The sequence below is a fragment of the Mus pahari genome, chromosome 10 (assembly GCF_900095145.1).
Source record: "Mus pahari chromosome 10, PAHARI_EIJ_v1.1, whole genome shotgun sequence".
Classification (NCBI taxonomy): domain Eukaryota; kingdom Metazoa; phylum Chordata; class Mammalia; order Rodentia; family Muridae; genus Mus; species Mus pahari.
In genome coordinates, this window is record NC_034599.1 from 12,817,691 (window position 1) to 12,832,022 (window position 14,332).

Sequence of the window (14,332 nt, forward strand, 5' to 3'; positions counted from 1 at the left end):
ATATATATATATATATAAAATCTCCTTCCCTTCTTCCCTCCCTCCTTCCTTCCTTTCTGTCCCTCCCCAACCAGTAGGTGTATGTGTTTGTGTGTGTGTGTGTGTGTGTGTGTGTGTGTGTGTGTATGTGAGAGAGAGACAGTGAGAGAGATTCAATTCATTTTAGAAGGTAATCATGAAAATGATAAAATATATACTTATTATTTTGGGTATTTTCTAGCTACTGTGTTAAGGATTTTATATATTATATTATTTTGTTTTCATATGAAACATAGTAAAATACGTTCTATAAAATTTTTATGCAACTTTTTTTAATGCTTGAGACTGAGCCATTAAGATATGAAACTCTAGGTTCTTGAGGTTATATTCACATTTACCATATGGTGTTCTACCTTACATAGTAGATCTCATTCCAGTCATCAGGTAGAAAAATATAATCAGAGCACTGACTTGCTGTTCTAGCACTCTTTTCTGATTTGCTTCTAACTCAAACATGTCATGAGGGTTTTTTTTGTTTTTGTTTTTTTTTTTTACTGTTTAATAAAAACAGTGTTCATCGCAGTGCATGACCACAGTATATAGATAAGTCCTTACCACAGTGTATGGCCACAATATGTTAGCCTTCCTCATACTACATGACTGGGTACTTACAATGGTGCAGCGCTGCATTACACCAATGCTTAACATTGTGCTTGACTGCACTGTATCTTCAGCTTGGTTTTGAACATGACAGTGGCTTATAAATTAAGAAAAACATTCAGCCTGACTCTAAGCATATAAGGTCATAAATCTTCCCTCCCCTGAGCGACATTATCCTGCCACCCACTTCCTGCAGACATAAAGAGACGTGGGATGCCTGCCAGAGAAATATAATGAAATGTAAGGGCAGTTATAAAGAAAGCACAGCAGAGGTCTGTGATTGGCCCAAGCCTTCCCTGAGGACTCTCTTTCATCCTTGACCTCACTGTGGTGTTGTCCATTTCCTACCTCACTTCTATTTATGACATTTGTCCTTTTCCTTTTACTCTCTTTATGTTTTATTTTTCTTTTGAAGGAAAAAAAAAGAAACAACCCTGATTTATTCCTACAGGAATTCAGACTATGAAGTTTGCCTTTTACTACTTTTTAAAACTGGTTATTAACATTTTTTTCCTTAGGTGACTTGCCTGGATTCAAAGGTTACTGATGCCTTTGATCTTGCTCCAGGGTTGGCAGGAGCGATTTCCTATGGACTGGCATGTTGAAAAAAACAGTTTTTTTTTTTTTTTTTTTTTTTTTTTTTTTTTTTGGTGGCAAAACTAGTTTGGCATTTCTCCTTCAGTCTACATTTAAAACAAAAAAAATATAAAAATAATAAACCATGGGGCTTTCTCAACAATGTGAGTGATAACACAATCCTCTAGTGGAAGTTATCTGCTCTAATTACTTTGTAGCATCTTTATAACATAGAACAAAACAGGGGTGTGCCTGTGTGTGTGTGTGTGTGTGTGTGTGTGTGTGTGTGTGTTGTGTTCATGAGAGAAAGTGAGAGAAAGAATGAGAGAGAGATTGAGAACTCCTGTGTGTAAATATGGACATGTGGAGGCCACAGTGCACATGTGTAATTCAAAGGATAATCTAAGGCAATATCATCATTCTCAGACTTTTTTGAGTCAGGGTCTCTGTTTTTCTCCTTTGTGTACCAGCCTCACTGGCCTGTGAGTTTCTGGCAGTTCTCCGATCTCTGACCATTAACTACTGCCAGAGTTCTGGGACTGCTGGTATTTAGGATTCTACCTGGCCTTGTGTAAGTTTGCAGATTAAAATTCTGGTTCTCACTATTTTTTGGTCTCACATTCTATATATATATATATATATATATATATATATATATATATATATATATAAAATAATAGATCTTATCAGATAGCCAGCATAAGGCACTCTGCTGGCAATCAACCCCTGTCAGTTACAACTCCTTGTCACTCTCCAGAGCTTAAGACTTTGGTGCTGATTTCAGTCCCAGGCCACAAACTAAATCAAGACACTAACTGCACTAAGGACACACGCGAGCTGAAAGAAACACAGGATTAGATGTAATCAACGGCACTTTTTGTGCAAATGGTGAATAATGTGCGTTTTGAGTAGCTTCTTTGATGTGCAGGGTGGCAGGAGGCAGCTGCTGTAACTGGTTGGAGTATCTCCAGGGCTCACTTCTCTGGCTCTTCCTTCTTGGACTCTTGTTTCAGTTTGTAATCAGCCAGAGTGGCCTTGATGGCATCTTGTGCCAGCATGGAGCAATGCAATTTTACAGGCGGCAGGCAGAGCTGCTTGGCAATGTCGGTGTTTTTGATGGTCATGGCTTCCTCCACCGTTTTCCCCTTTACCCACTCCATGGCTAAGGAGCTGGAGGCAATGGCAGAGCTGCAGCCAAATGTTTTGAATCTGGCGTCCACAATCTTCTCCTTTTCATCCACCTCGATCTGAAATTTCATGACGTTACCACATGCCGGAGCCCCCGCCAAACTGGTTCCAACATTTTTACATGTCTTGTAAAGGGACTCCACGTTTTCAGGGTTTTCATAATGATCCACAACCTCCTTGTGGTAGGGCCTGGCTGGAGCTGACAGCTCCCGGGCGGGCAGGCGTGCAGCAGCAAGCACATTGCCCTCCTCAGACAGCCCGGTCCAGCCAACACCATCTTGCTGGCTTGTGCTGCATCGACCTCTGCCTGGTTCTCACTCTTGTGCAGCAAGATCTTTCCCCACTGAGACCAGTCCTCAGTTTTCTAAAGTCCTTGAATTATTGAAAATCATATATATATATATATATATATATATATATATATATATATATATACACACACACAATTATATCAATGCAGTTGGTGATATAAATGATTTATATGAGAACTAAGGTCAATTGGACAAGGAGTAGGAATTCGATCAATCTCAAGCCAGGAGAACTTGATGCGACAGACCTGCCCTGGTCTGGTGACTAGAATTTAAAGGATTTCATACTCATCTCACTTAGCACTTGTCTCTCTATTTGGCTATCTGAAATATTCTGAGACAGTTTGAGAATACGAGTTTATTTGCCCCATCAAGAGTCACTCATAGCTGCCCAAGCAGCATGCCATCCCAAGCAAGACGTCCATTGTATTGTCGTCTCTCTGACCACCTTCATCAGACCTGCTGATTTGGAAACATACAAGTTAGACTCCCCACATCCATCTTCCCTACCTGCTGAATCATCTGTGGCACCCTGAGCTGCACTGAATAGTCCGCTATCCCTGCTAGATTTGCATTGTTTTGCTTCCTCTCTGCCCACTTTTATCAGACCATGGTGATCCAGAAACATACAGCCCAAGGATACCTGTCAGAGGCCTGCATACCAGAATTATGGAGGATTGCCCCCTTCTAATACCTACTACAACAGGACCATCCAGGAACTAAAGCCATTCAGATGCCTAAAGACCCTCAAAAAAACCAGTCAACAAAAGCCAGGGCAATATGGCAACTTCAAGGTACACTATGCCACTAAAGCAAGTTCTGGATATTCTAACTCAAAAAAAGTACTAGAAAATGACCTTAAATCCAATTTAATAAAGATGATAGAGGCCTTCAAAAAGAAAATGAATAAGTACCTTAAAGAAATAGAAGAAAAATACAATCAAACAGTTAGAGGTTTTTAAACAGGAAGTAACTAAATCCCTTAAAGACATATACAGAAATACAACTGAACAGATGAAAGAAATAAAAAACAAAATTGCTCAATACTTGAAAAGAGAAACAAAAGCAATAAAGAAAACATTAACTGAGGAAATCCTGGAGTTGAAAAAAGAGAACAGGAACAACAGATGAAAGTCTCACCAACAGAATACAGGAGATGGAAGAGAGAATCTCAGGCATAGAAGATATAACAGAAGGAATTGCAATATTAGTCCAAGCAAATGGACCCAAGAAGCAAGTTTAAGTCGCCATAGTAATATCTAATAAAATAAAGTTTCAACCAAAACTAATAAAAAAAAAGACAGGGAAGGACACTTCATACTAATGAAAAGAAAAAGCAACCAAAGGATATCTTAATTCTGAACATCTTTCCCCCAAACACAAGGTCAAGCTTATTTGCTAAATCTTAAATCACACATTAAACCCCACACATTAATAGTGGGAGATTTTTAACACCACAGTATCACCAATTGACAGGACACCCAGACAATAACTAAATAGATAAACAATGAGCCTAATATATATTAAGAATCAAATGATCTTAAGAGACATCTATAGAAAATTTCACCCAAACATAAAAGAATAAACCTTCTTCTAGGACCTAATGGATTCTTCTCCAAAACTGAACATATAGATGGTTTCTAAGCAAGCATCAACAGGTACAAGAAAATTGAAATAAAACCTTGTATCTTATCAAACCACCATGGATCAAAGATGAAGTTCAACAACAAAAGAAATACTGGAAAGCCTATATACTCTTGGAAATTGAACAACTTTCTACTGAATGATCTCTGTGTCAGGGAAGAAATAAAGAAAGAAATTAAAGACTTCCTATAAGTCAATGAAAACTCAAATTTATGGGACAAAATGAAAGCTGTCCTAAGAGGAAATTTCATAGCACCAATTGCCTCCATAAAGAAATTAGAAAGTTCTCATATCAGATATTTAAGTACACCTGAAAACTCTAGAAGAAAAGAAGAAGCAAGAAAACCAAAGTGGAATATAATATAGAAAATAATCAAAATCCAGGCTGAAATCAATAAGTTAGAAATGAAGAAAACAATACAAAGAATCAACCAAACCAAGAGCTGGTTCTTTGAGAAAATCAACTAGATAGAAGAACCCTTTGCCAAACTGACTAAAAGGCATAGAGACAGGATCCACATAAACAAAAACAAAAATGAAAAAGGGAGACATAATAATAGACACAGGAAATTCAAAGAATCACGAGGTCCTTAAAAGCCTGTACTACACAAAACTGATAGCCTTGTATTTATTGGTATAGAAGACAACTGCCTGATCAGAACATCAATGACTCAGGCTCTAAGATCAACAATTGATAAATGGGACCTCATGAAATGGAAAACATCTGTAGGGAAAAGGACACTGTCAATAAGACAAAAAGACAACCTACAGACTGGGGAAAGATCTTCAACAACCCCACCTCTGGCAGGGGGTAGTACAAAAAGTTTATAAAGAACTGAAGAAGTTATATACCAACTATCCAAATAACCCAATTAGAAACTTGGGTACAGAGCTAAACAGATTTCTCAACAGAGGAATTGTCAATGAATGAGAAGCACTTCCATAAATGATCAAAGACCTGAGTTATCATGGCAATGCAAATCAAACAACTTTGAGATTACATTTTATAAGTCACAATAGCTAAGATCAAAAACTCAAATGATAGCACATGCTGGTGAGGATGTGGAGCATGGAGAAAACTCCTCCATTGCTGGTGGGAATGTAAACTCATACAATCACTTTGGAAATCATTTGTTGTTTTCAGAGAAAACTGGGGATATTTCTACCTCAAGACCCAGCTAAACTGTTCCTAGGCATGCATTCAAAGATGCTGTACTACACCACAAGGACACTTTTTCAGCTATGTTCATCACCACTTTATTCATAATAGTCAAAGTGGAAACAACTCAGATGTCTGTCAACTGAAGAATGGATAATGGAAAAGTGGTATGTCTACACAATGGAGTACTATTCAACTATTAAAAACAAGGATATCAAAAAATTTTCAGTCAAATGTATGGAACTTGAGAATATCATCTTGAGTGAGGTAATCCAGCCCCAAAAGTACATGCATGGAATGTACTCACTTATAAGTGGATATTAACCATAAAGTACAAGATGTCCATTCTATTATTCATAGACTTAAAGAAGCTAAACAAGAAGACCCAAAGGAGTATGCTTGAATTGCCCTTAGAAGAGGGAATAAAATAATTGTAGAGGGCAGATGTAGGAAGGGAACTGGGTATGTGAGGGAATGGGGAAGCCCAGTGGAGTATTAGGGACACCAACCCACCCATAAAACTTTTGGCTGGAAACTTACCCTATTGACAGAAATACAGGGACAGGGGATGGAGCATAGCCTGTTGGAATGGCCAAGCAATCACAGGCCCAACAAGAGCCCCATCCCATGGGCAAGCACCAGTCTCTGACACTATTAATGATGCTGTGTTATGCTTGTAGACAGGAGTCTAGCATAGCTGTCTTCTGAGAGTCTCCACCTAACAGCTGTCTCAGACAGATGCAGAAAACTACAGCCAATCATTGGGTGGAGCTTGGGAACATTTATGGAAGAGTTGGAGGAAGGATTGAGGGGATAGCAACTCCTTAGAAAAATCAAGAAATTTCACTAATCTAGATAGTTGGGGGAACTCTCAGAGACTGAAACACCAACCAAAGAGTGTACAAGGGCTGTATCTATCCACCACTCCCCGATATATGTAGCAGATGAGCAGCTTGGTTTTTGCATGAGTCCTGAAAAACTATGGGGATGGTGTCCCTAAAATGGTTGCCTGTCTCTTAAATACGTTATTCTAGTTGGGTTGCCTTGCTAGGCCTCGGACAGAGAGGATGCTCCCAGCCCTGCATAAACTTGATGTTCCAGAGTGGGGTGATAGCCAATAGGACCCTCCACGATCTCAGAAGAGGTGAGGAGGGTTTGGATGAAGGGCTGGGGGTGGGACTTGGGTTGGTGATTGGGATGTAAAGTGATAAATAAATAAATACATAAATAAATAAATAAATAAATAAATAAATAAATAAATAAATATGGAAAAACACCAAACAGGGAAAAAAAAGTCGTTTCCAATTCTTTCAGTAGTAGGAACACACACTGCAGCATTTAAAAGGACATCCAAGTATTTTGGGAAAAAAATACCCACCCTGGTCCAAAGGGGACAAGAAGAGGGATAACATTGGATATTAAAGATCAAAATTTGTTTACCAAACCTCACTACCCAACCCTACACACACACACACACACACACACACACACACACACACACACACACACACACACCTGCTGTAAGACAGTTTCTCTGTGTAGTCCTGGCTACTCTAGAACTTACTCTGTAGACCAGACTGGCCTTGAACTCACAGGGATCCTCCTCTCCTTTTCTCCCAAGTACTGGGATTAAAGACATGTGCCAGCACAATCTGTGCTGCCAATGAAGGCCTTGAGTTCATGGTCTGTGCTCTCAAAGAAATCCATAATAGCCCTTGTCTGTGTTACCACCAAAGGCCATATGGATGGCCAGTCTGCACTGCTGCCTGAAGCCATGTTGATGTCAGTGAGCTAGACTGCTGCCAGTGACCATATTAATGTCTGTGACCCATGACTTTGGAGGCCATGCTGATTCTAGGACCTGTGTTATTGCCAAGGATGATGGTGATGTCCATGGTCTGGTCTGTCATCACAAACTGTAGAAGTCAATAATCCACTGACTCTAAATGACAAGGAAGCTTCTCTTTCCGTGGCATTAATGACTGTAGACTCAGAGTTCATACAGACACACACACAAGGCTTCTGTGAGACCCATACTCCTCATACAATTATGCTCTAGTGAGGAAGCCACTGAAGAGCATTATTAAAAATTGTGATAAGAATGGTAAAGTGTAGCTCCCCACAATTGATGGCTTGTGACAAGGGTGCAGATGGAGAAAGCCTCATCTTTATTTAAGGAGATGGCTATAAGCATTTGACCATGCTTCAGTTAGTATATGGGCAAAATAAATTGGACTTGTGGGTTTTTTTCAGGGGAGAGAGGTTATAAGGGTCAGAGGGCAAACCACCTGGGAGGACTGGAAAGTGAGTGCAATTGGGTGCAATATGTGAATTTCCCAAATAATCAAGTAAAATATCATGTTGGAAAAAAAAGAGAAAGAAAGAAAGAAGGTCTCTGACATGTAATCAATGAGGCTAATAGGAGGTCATAGTAGAGTGAGATGGACATTTAGTCACTCATGACATGGGCCCATATAAAGTGAAGATTTGTAATAACTGCATACAGAAAGATCAAATCTCAGTGACAGACTCAGAAATGGCAGTGACACACCAGGCAGCAAACAGTACCTGTTACCTCCAGAAGCTAGTAAGGAGCAAGAGAGGACACAGAGGCATCATATTGAGTTCCAGCCTCCAGTAAAGTAAGAAAATAACACAAAGAGCTTTTCTTTTTTTATCTTGTTCATTATTTAACATATTATACAAAGATTGATTTATAAAACATCCATATGTATACATATGTAAATATAAATATGTATTGTAGTACATAGAACATAGGAACTAATTAAATTTATCAGTGTAGATATAATAAAAATTAGAAGATATTTTCACCCAAAGACTTTTCTGTGGTAATCAATCTAAGTCATATTTCATAATGGTTATTTCCTCCTTTTTATATTTGCAATTTTCTTTTTTGTGAAATTATTTGACCTTGTACATTTTAAATTGTTACTTTAATTTTATTTTTTAAAATATGGCTTTTAGTGAAATAGATTTATATCATTTCTCTTCCCACATTTCTCCCTCTAGCTTCTCCAAGCTACCCTCCATTTAACCATTTAACCTCTCCCATGCTCCTAACTTTGAAATGTTTACACACACACACACACACACACACACACACACACACACACACACACACACATACACACTGGGTCAGCCCAGTTCTGTAGGTGGTTTGTATGATTTCAAGGCTGACCACTTTGCATTGGACAATCAATAGCAGAGCTCATTCCTTGGTAAGGCTAATTATCTCTCTCCTAGGAGCCATTAATTGCCTATAATTCTCTCTCTAGAGATGGGACTGCAAAATTTCTCACTCCCAAATTGATAATGCCATTTTATGGCCACACTTATGCAGACATAAAATTCAACCAATACTCTTCCATAGTAGACTTACTGGTGTTCTGGATCTTACAATCTTTGTCTTTTGTTGTTTTGTTGTTGTTATTGTGTTTTCTTTTTATTGAAAAGTGATTCTTTTCATAAAATATATCCTGATTTCAGTTTCCCCTCCCTTCACTCCCAATTCCTTCCCACCTCTCCTCACATCTGAATCCATTTCAGTTCTCTCATTAGAATAGAACAGGCTTCTGGGAGATAACAAAATAAAATGGAATGGAGTAAGATAAATGAAGAATCGCATAGAAGTTGGACAAGGGAAACCAAGAGAAGGAAAAAAACCCCAGGAGAAGGCACAAGAATCAGAGTTACATTCCTTCACACATTCAGGAGTTTCATAAAAGTAGTAAACTAAAAACTATAATGTATGTGCAGAGGACCTGGTGCAGACCTGTGTAGGCTCTGTTTGTGTTGCTACAGTTGCTGAATTCATAATAGCTTTGCTCATTTGATTGAAAGGGATTTTTTTTCCTTCATTAGACTAACAAAGTACCCAAGGAGTTAAAGGGGTCTGCAACCCTAAAGGAGGAACAACAATATGAACTAACCAGTATCCCCCAGAGCTGTGTCTCTAATTGCATATGTAGCAGAGGATGGCCTAGTTGGCCATCAATGGGAGGAGAGGCCCTTGGTATTGTGAAGATCATCTGCCCCAATATAGGAGAATGCCAGGACCAGGAAGTGGGAGTGGGTGGGTTGGGGAGCAGGGCAGGGGGAGGGTATAGGGGGCTTTGGGGATAACATTTGAAATGTAAATGAAGAAAATATCTAAGAAAATGCCGAAAAAAAGAAAGAAAGAAAGAAAGAAAGAAAGAAAGAAAGAAAGAAAGAAAGGAAGGAAGGAAGGAAGGAAGGAAGAAAGGAAGGAAGGAAGAAAGAAAGAAAGAAAGAAAGAAAGAAAGAAAGAAAGAAAGAAAGAAAGAAAGAAAGAAATGAACTTGTTCTTCTGGTGTCCTTCATCTCCGATTCCTTTCACACTCTTTCTGCTTCCCTTTTCCCAGGGTATCCTGAGATCTGAGTGAAGACATTTAATGGAGACATCCCATTTAGAGCTGACAACACTATTTTAAGCTGCCTAGTTTGTTGAGATTGTTGTAGGAAGCCACTTTAGACCTTGCCATCTAAACTGGGATGTGAAATATAACGAGTAAGTTCAAAAACATATTTTTCTTTGTTTTTTAGTGTGTTTGTATCTATGTCACCTATGATCAGTCCCATTATAAAGAACATGGCAGTATCAGGGAAAAAACATCCAAAGAAAAATATATCTATATGTTTTCATATATGTAAAATTTATATAAACTGTATTTTGATGCAAATAGTGAAAATTAAACTTTTATCTTGCTGGTAAATTTTCAGAGCCAACAAATGGTATAAAGCCTACAAATGCCCCAGAGTATGGCTTTGGTTGTTTCCCATGTGTGTGTTTGTGTGAGGGTTTTTCTGTCTGCCTGTCTGAATGATTTTAAGAATTAGGGAGATGACCATCTATAATGGTGATATACATTAGTGTGTAATATTTTTTAAGAAAATTAGGTAAGGAGTGGTTTTCTTCAGCAGGAACTAATGTCATGCTTTAAGTGAGGAGGAACAGATGTGAGGAATTATGATACACTGTAGACACAATTGTACAATAACTGGAGTACTTCAGTCCATGAAGTAGAATAAAGGAGGATGGATCCTGGCTTCTTCCACAGGCTCAGACTCAAAGCATTTGAAGTGGAGACAATATGAAAATACAACCAGGCTTTGATGGGACTGGGTATTTTAATTTACTGTGAGTAGGTCAGTTAGTATGTCCCAGAGAAGCAGACTGCCATGCTGTACTGTGATACTGGGCACTGCTAAGGATAACGAAGTTGCCAGTTTAGCTTCTGTCCCTCATGACCGTGTCCTGTAGGGACACCAGGACAACCAGTCCAAGAGGCTTACTACTTCCAAGGACTACCAGGCCAGTCAACACCAGAGACAACAATATAGCAAATGGCAGAAGGCAAGCACAAGAAGATATTCAACAAGAGTCAGTGTAATGTGGCACCAACAGAACTCAGCTAACCTAATACAATAAGCCCTGGATATCCTAATACACCTAAGGAACAAATCTGTGATCTTAAATCACATCTTATTGAAAACAATGAGTTATTTAAAGAGGATATAAAAAAAAAATCCCTTAAAACGTACATGTAAACACATCCAAAAAGACTTTGAAAATGAAACAAGTAAATCTTTTAAAGAAATTCAGAAAATGCAATCAGACAGGCAAAGGAAATAAATAAAAAGAGTCTAAGATCTAAAAACTGAAATAGAAACAATAATGAAAACACAAATGGAGGCAACCATGAAGATGGAAAACTCAGGAAAGAGAACAAGTACTACAGACACAACCATCACGAGTAAAATACAAGAGATGTAAGAAAGAATGTTTCCTCAGAAGATAACGTAGGGCAAAACTGATATATCTGTCAAAGAAAATACCTAATACAAAGTATCTAACTCAAAATATCCAGGAAATTTGGAACACTATGAAAAACCTAAACCTAAGAATAATAGAAGAGAGAGAAGATGCCCAATTTAAAGGGCCCGAAAATACCTTCAACGAAATCATATAAAGAGAAATTCCCTATCCTAAAGAAAAAGATGGTTATAAACATAAAAGAAACTTAAAGAATATCATATAGATTGAACTATAAAAGAAAATTCTCCTGTCACATGATAATCAAAACACATGATAATATAAAATCAGGAGAGAATACCAAAAGCTGCAAGGAATAAAATGCAAAGTAACATGTAAAGACAGATATATCATAATTACACCTGACATCTCAACAGAGACTCTAAAAGTCAGAACATCCTGGACAGATGTCTTGTAGGCTCTAAGAGAACAAAGATGCCAGCTCTGACTAATATATCCTGCAAAACTGTCAATCACTATACACTGAGAAACCGAGATACTTCATGTAAAATCCAAATTTAAACAATATCTTTCCACGACTCTAGCCCTATGGAAGACACTAAAAGGAAAATTCTAATACAAGGAAGGTAACTACACCCATGAAAACACAAGAAATTAATCATCTCACAGTAAAACCAAAGGAAGAGAATCACACTCACACAGTACCACTACTAAAATCAAAAGAAAAAGAACTAACAAAAATTTGTCATTAATATCTCTCAACATCAGTGTACTCTATACCCTGACAAAAGGACACAGGCTAACAGACTGGATACATAAACAGGATCCATCATTCTCCTCTATAAAAGATGTAGACCTCAGTAACAGTTACTATATAAGAAGGAAGGGCTGGAAAAGATATTCTAAGCCAATGAACCAAGAAATAAACTTTAGTAGCCATTCTAATATCTGATAAAAATAGACTTTCAACCAAAAGTAATCAAATGAGATAAGGAAGGATACTTCATACTCATCAGAGGAAAATTCTACTATGATGGCATCTCAATTCTGAACATCTATGCGGGCACCCACATTTGTAAAAGAAACTTCACTGTAAGTACAATGGAAAAAGGAAGACATCTTCTCTGCCTGATTTCACTTATTTGTCAACATGAAAGTTGAAACTTATTTCTTCAGGATTTCAATTTATACAGAAGACAAGCTTAACTACCTAGTCTCATTAGAGTGAGAAACTACTAAATTCTTGGATTTCCCATTCAAAGCTGCCCATTTTGGGTTAGTAATACTGAAGACTGTAAGCAATTGCAATAATTTTTCTTAGCATACAGAGATATTCCATAAGTTCTGTGACTATAGAGAACCTGATTATGAATTAAATGGATAACAGATATTGACCGAACATTTCATCCCAAAACAAAAGTATTTACATTCTTCTCAGGACCTTGCATATCTTTTTCAAAATGGACCACATAATCAGGCACAAAACAATCCTCAATAGAAACCAAAATATTGAAGTATCCACTTGTACTTTTTCAGATCGCTATGAATTAAGGCTGGACTTCAACAAAAACAAAAACAACAGAAAGCCCACATATTCATGGAAAATAAACAACTCTCTACTCAATGATCACTTGGTCCAGGAGGAAATAAATAAAGAAATTAATTCAATGAAAATGAAGGCACAACATACCAAAACTTATGGAACACAATGAAAGAAGTGCTAAGAGGAAAATTCATAGCATTAATTGCCTTCATGAAAAAGTTGGAGAGATTTCATACAACTAACTTAACAGCACTCCTGAAAACTCTAGAACAAGAAAAAAACAAACACACCCAAAAGGAATAGTCTATGGGACACTTTCAAACTCAGGGCCGAACTCAACCAATTAGAAACAAAGTAAACAATAAAATGAAATAACAAAAGCAAGAGGTATTTCTTTGAGAAAAATCAAGAAGATAGACACACTCTTTGCTGAGCTAATTAAAAGGCACCGAGACTCTTTTCAAATTAACAACATCAGAACTGAAATGATAGACATAACAACGGAAACTAAGAAAATTCAAAAAAATCATTATGACATATTTCAAAAGCCAAACTCCACAAAACTGGAAAATCTAAATGAAATGGATGATTTTTCAAACAAATACCAGTGTGCAAAATTAAATCAAGATCAAGTAAACTATCTAAAGAGTCCCATAACCCCTAAGGAAATAAAAGTTGTAATTAAGTGTTTCCCAACTAAAAGAATCCTGGGCCAGATGGTTTTACTGCAGAATACTACCAGACTTTCAAAAAAGAGCTAATATCAACCTCCTCAAACTACTGTACAACACAGAAACAGAAGGAACACTATGTGATTCATTCTATGATGCCACAGTCATCCTGATTCCTAAACCACACAAAGAAAGCAAACTTTAGACCTATTTCAGTTATAAACATCTATGGAAAAATACAAAATAAAATTTTTATAAATCAAATCCAAGAACATATCAAAACATCATTTACCATGATGGTTAATTAAGCTTTATCTCTGAGATGAAGGGATGGTTCAATCTATGAAAATTCATCAATGTACTCTACCATATAAACAAATAAAAAGAAAAAAATACATGGTTGTATCATTAGATGCTGAAAAGGCCTTCAACAAAATTCAATACGCATTCAGTAAAAAAAAAAACCTTTGGAGAGATGAGGTATTCAAGGCCCGTAGCTAAAATTAATAAAAGCAATATAAAGTATGCCAATAGACAACATCAAATTAAATAGAGATAAACTTAAAGCAATCACACTAAAATCAGGAACAAAACATGGCTGTACAATCTCTCTCTCTATCTATTCAATATAGTACTTGAAGTTCTAATAAGGCAATAGGAGATCAAGTAGATATAAATTGGAAATGAAGACATCAAGGCATCACTATTCAAAGATGATAAGATAGTATACATAAGAGATCCTCAAATTTCTACCAAAGAACTCCAACATCAAAGTGACAGGATAAAAAA

At 37.3% G+C, this 14,332-nt stretch overlaps 1 pseudogene; it reads right to left on the reverse strand.

Moving 5' to 3' along the window:
• Nucleotides 1-2,189: 2,189 nt before the first annotated feature.
• LOC110327615 overlaps nt 2,190-14,332 on the reverse strand; it is a 103,989-nt pseudogene continuing 91,846 nt past the window's right edge.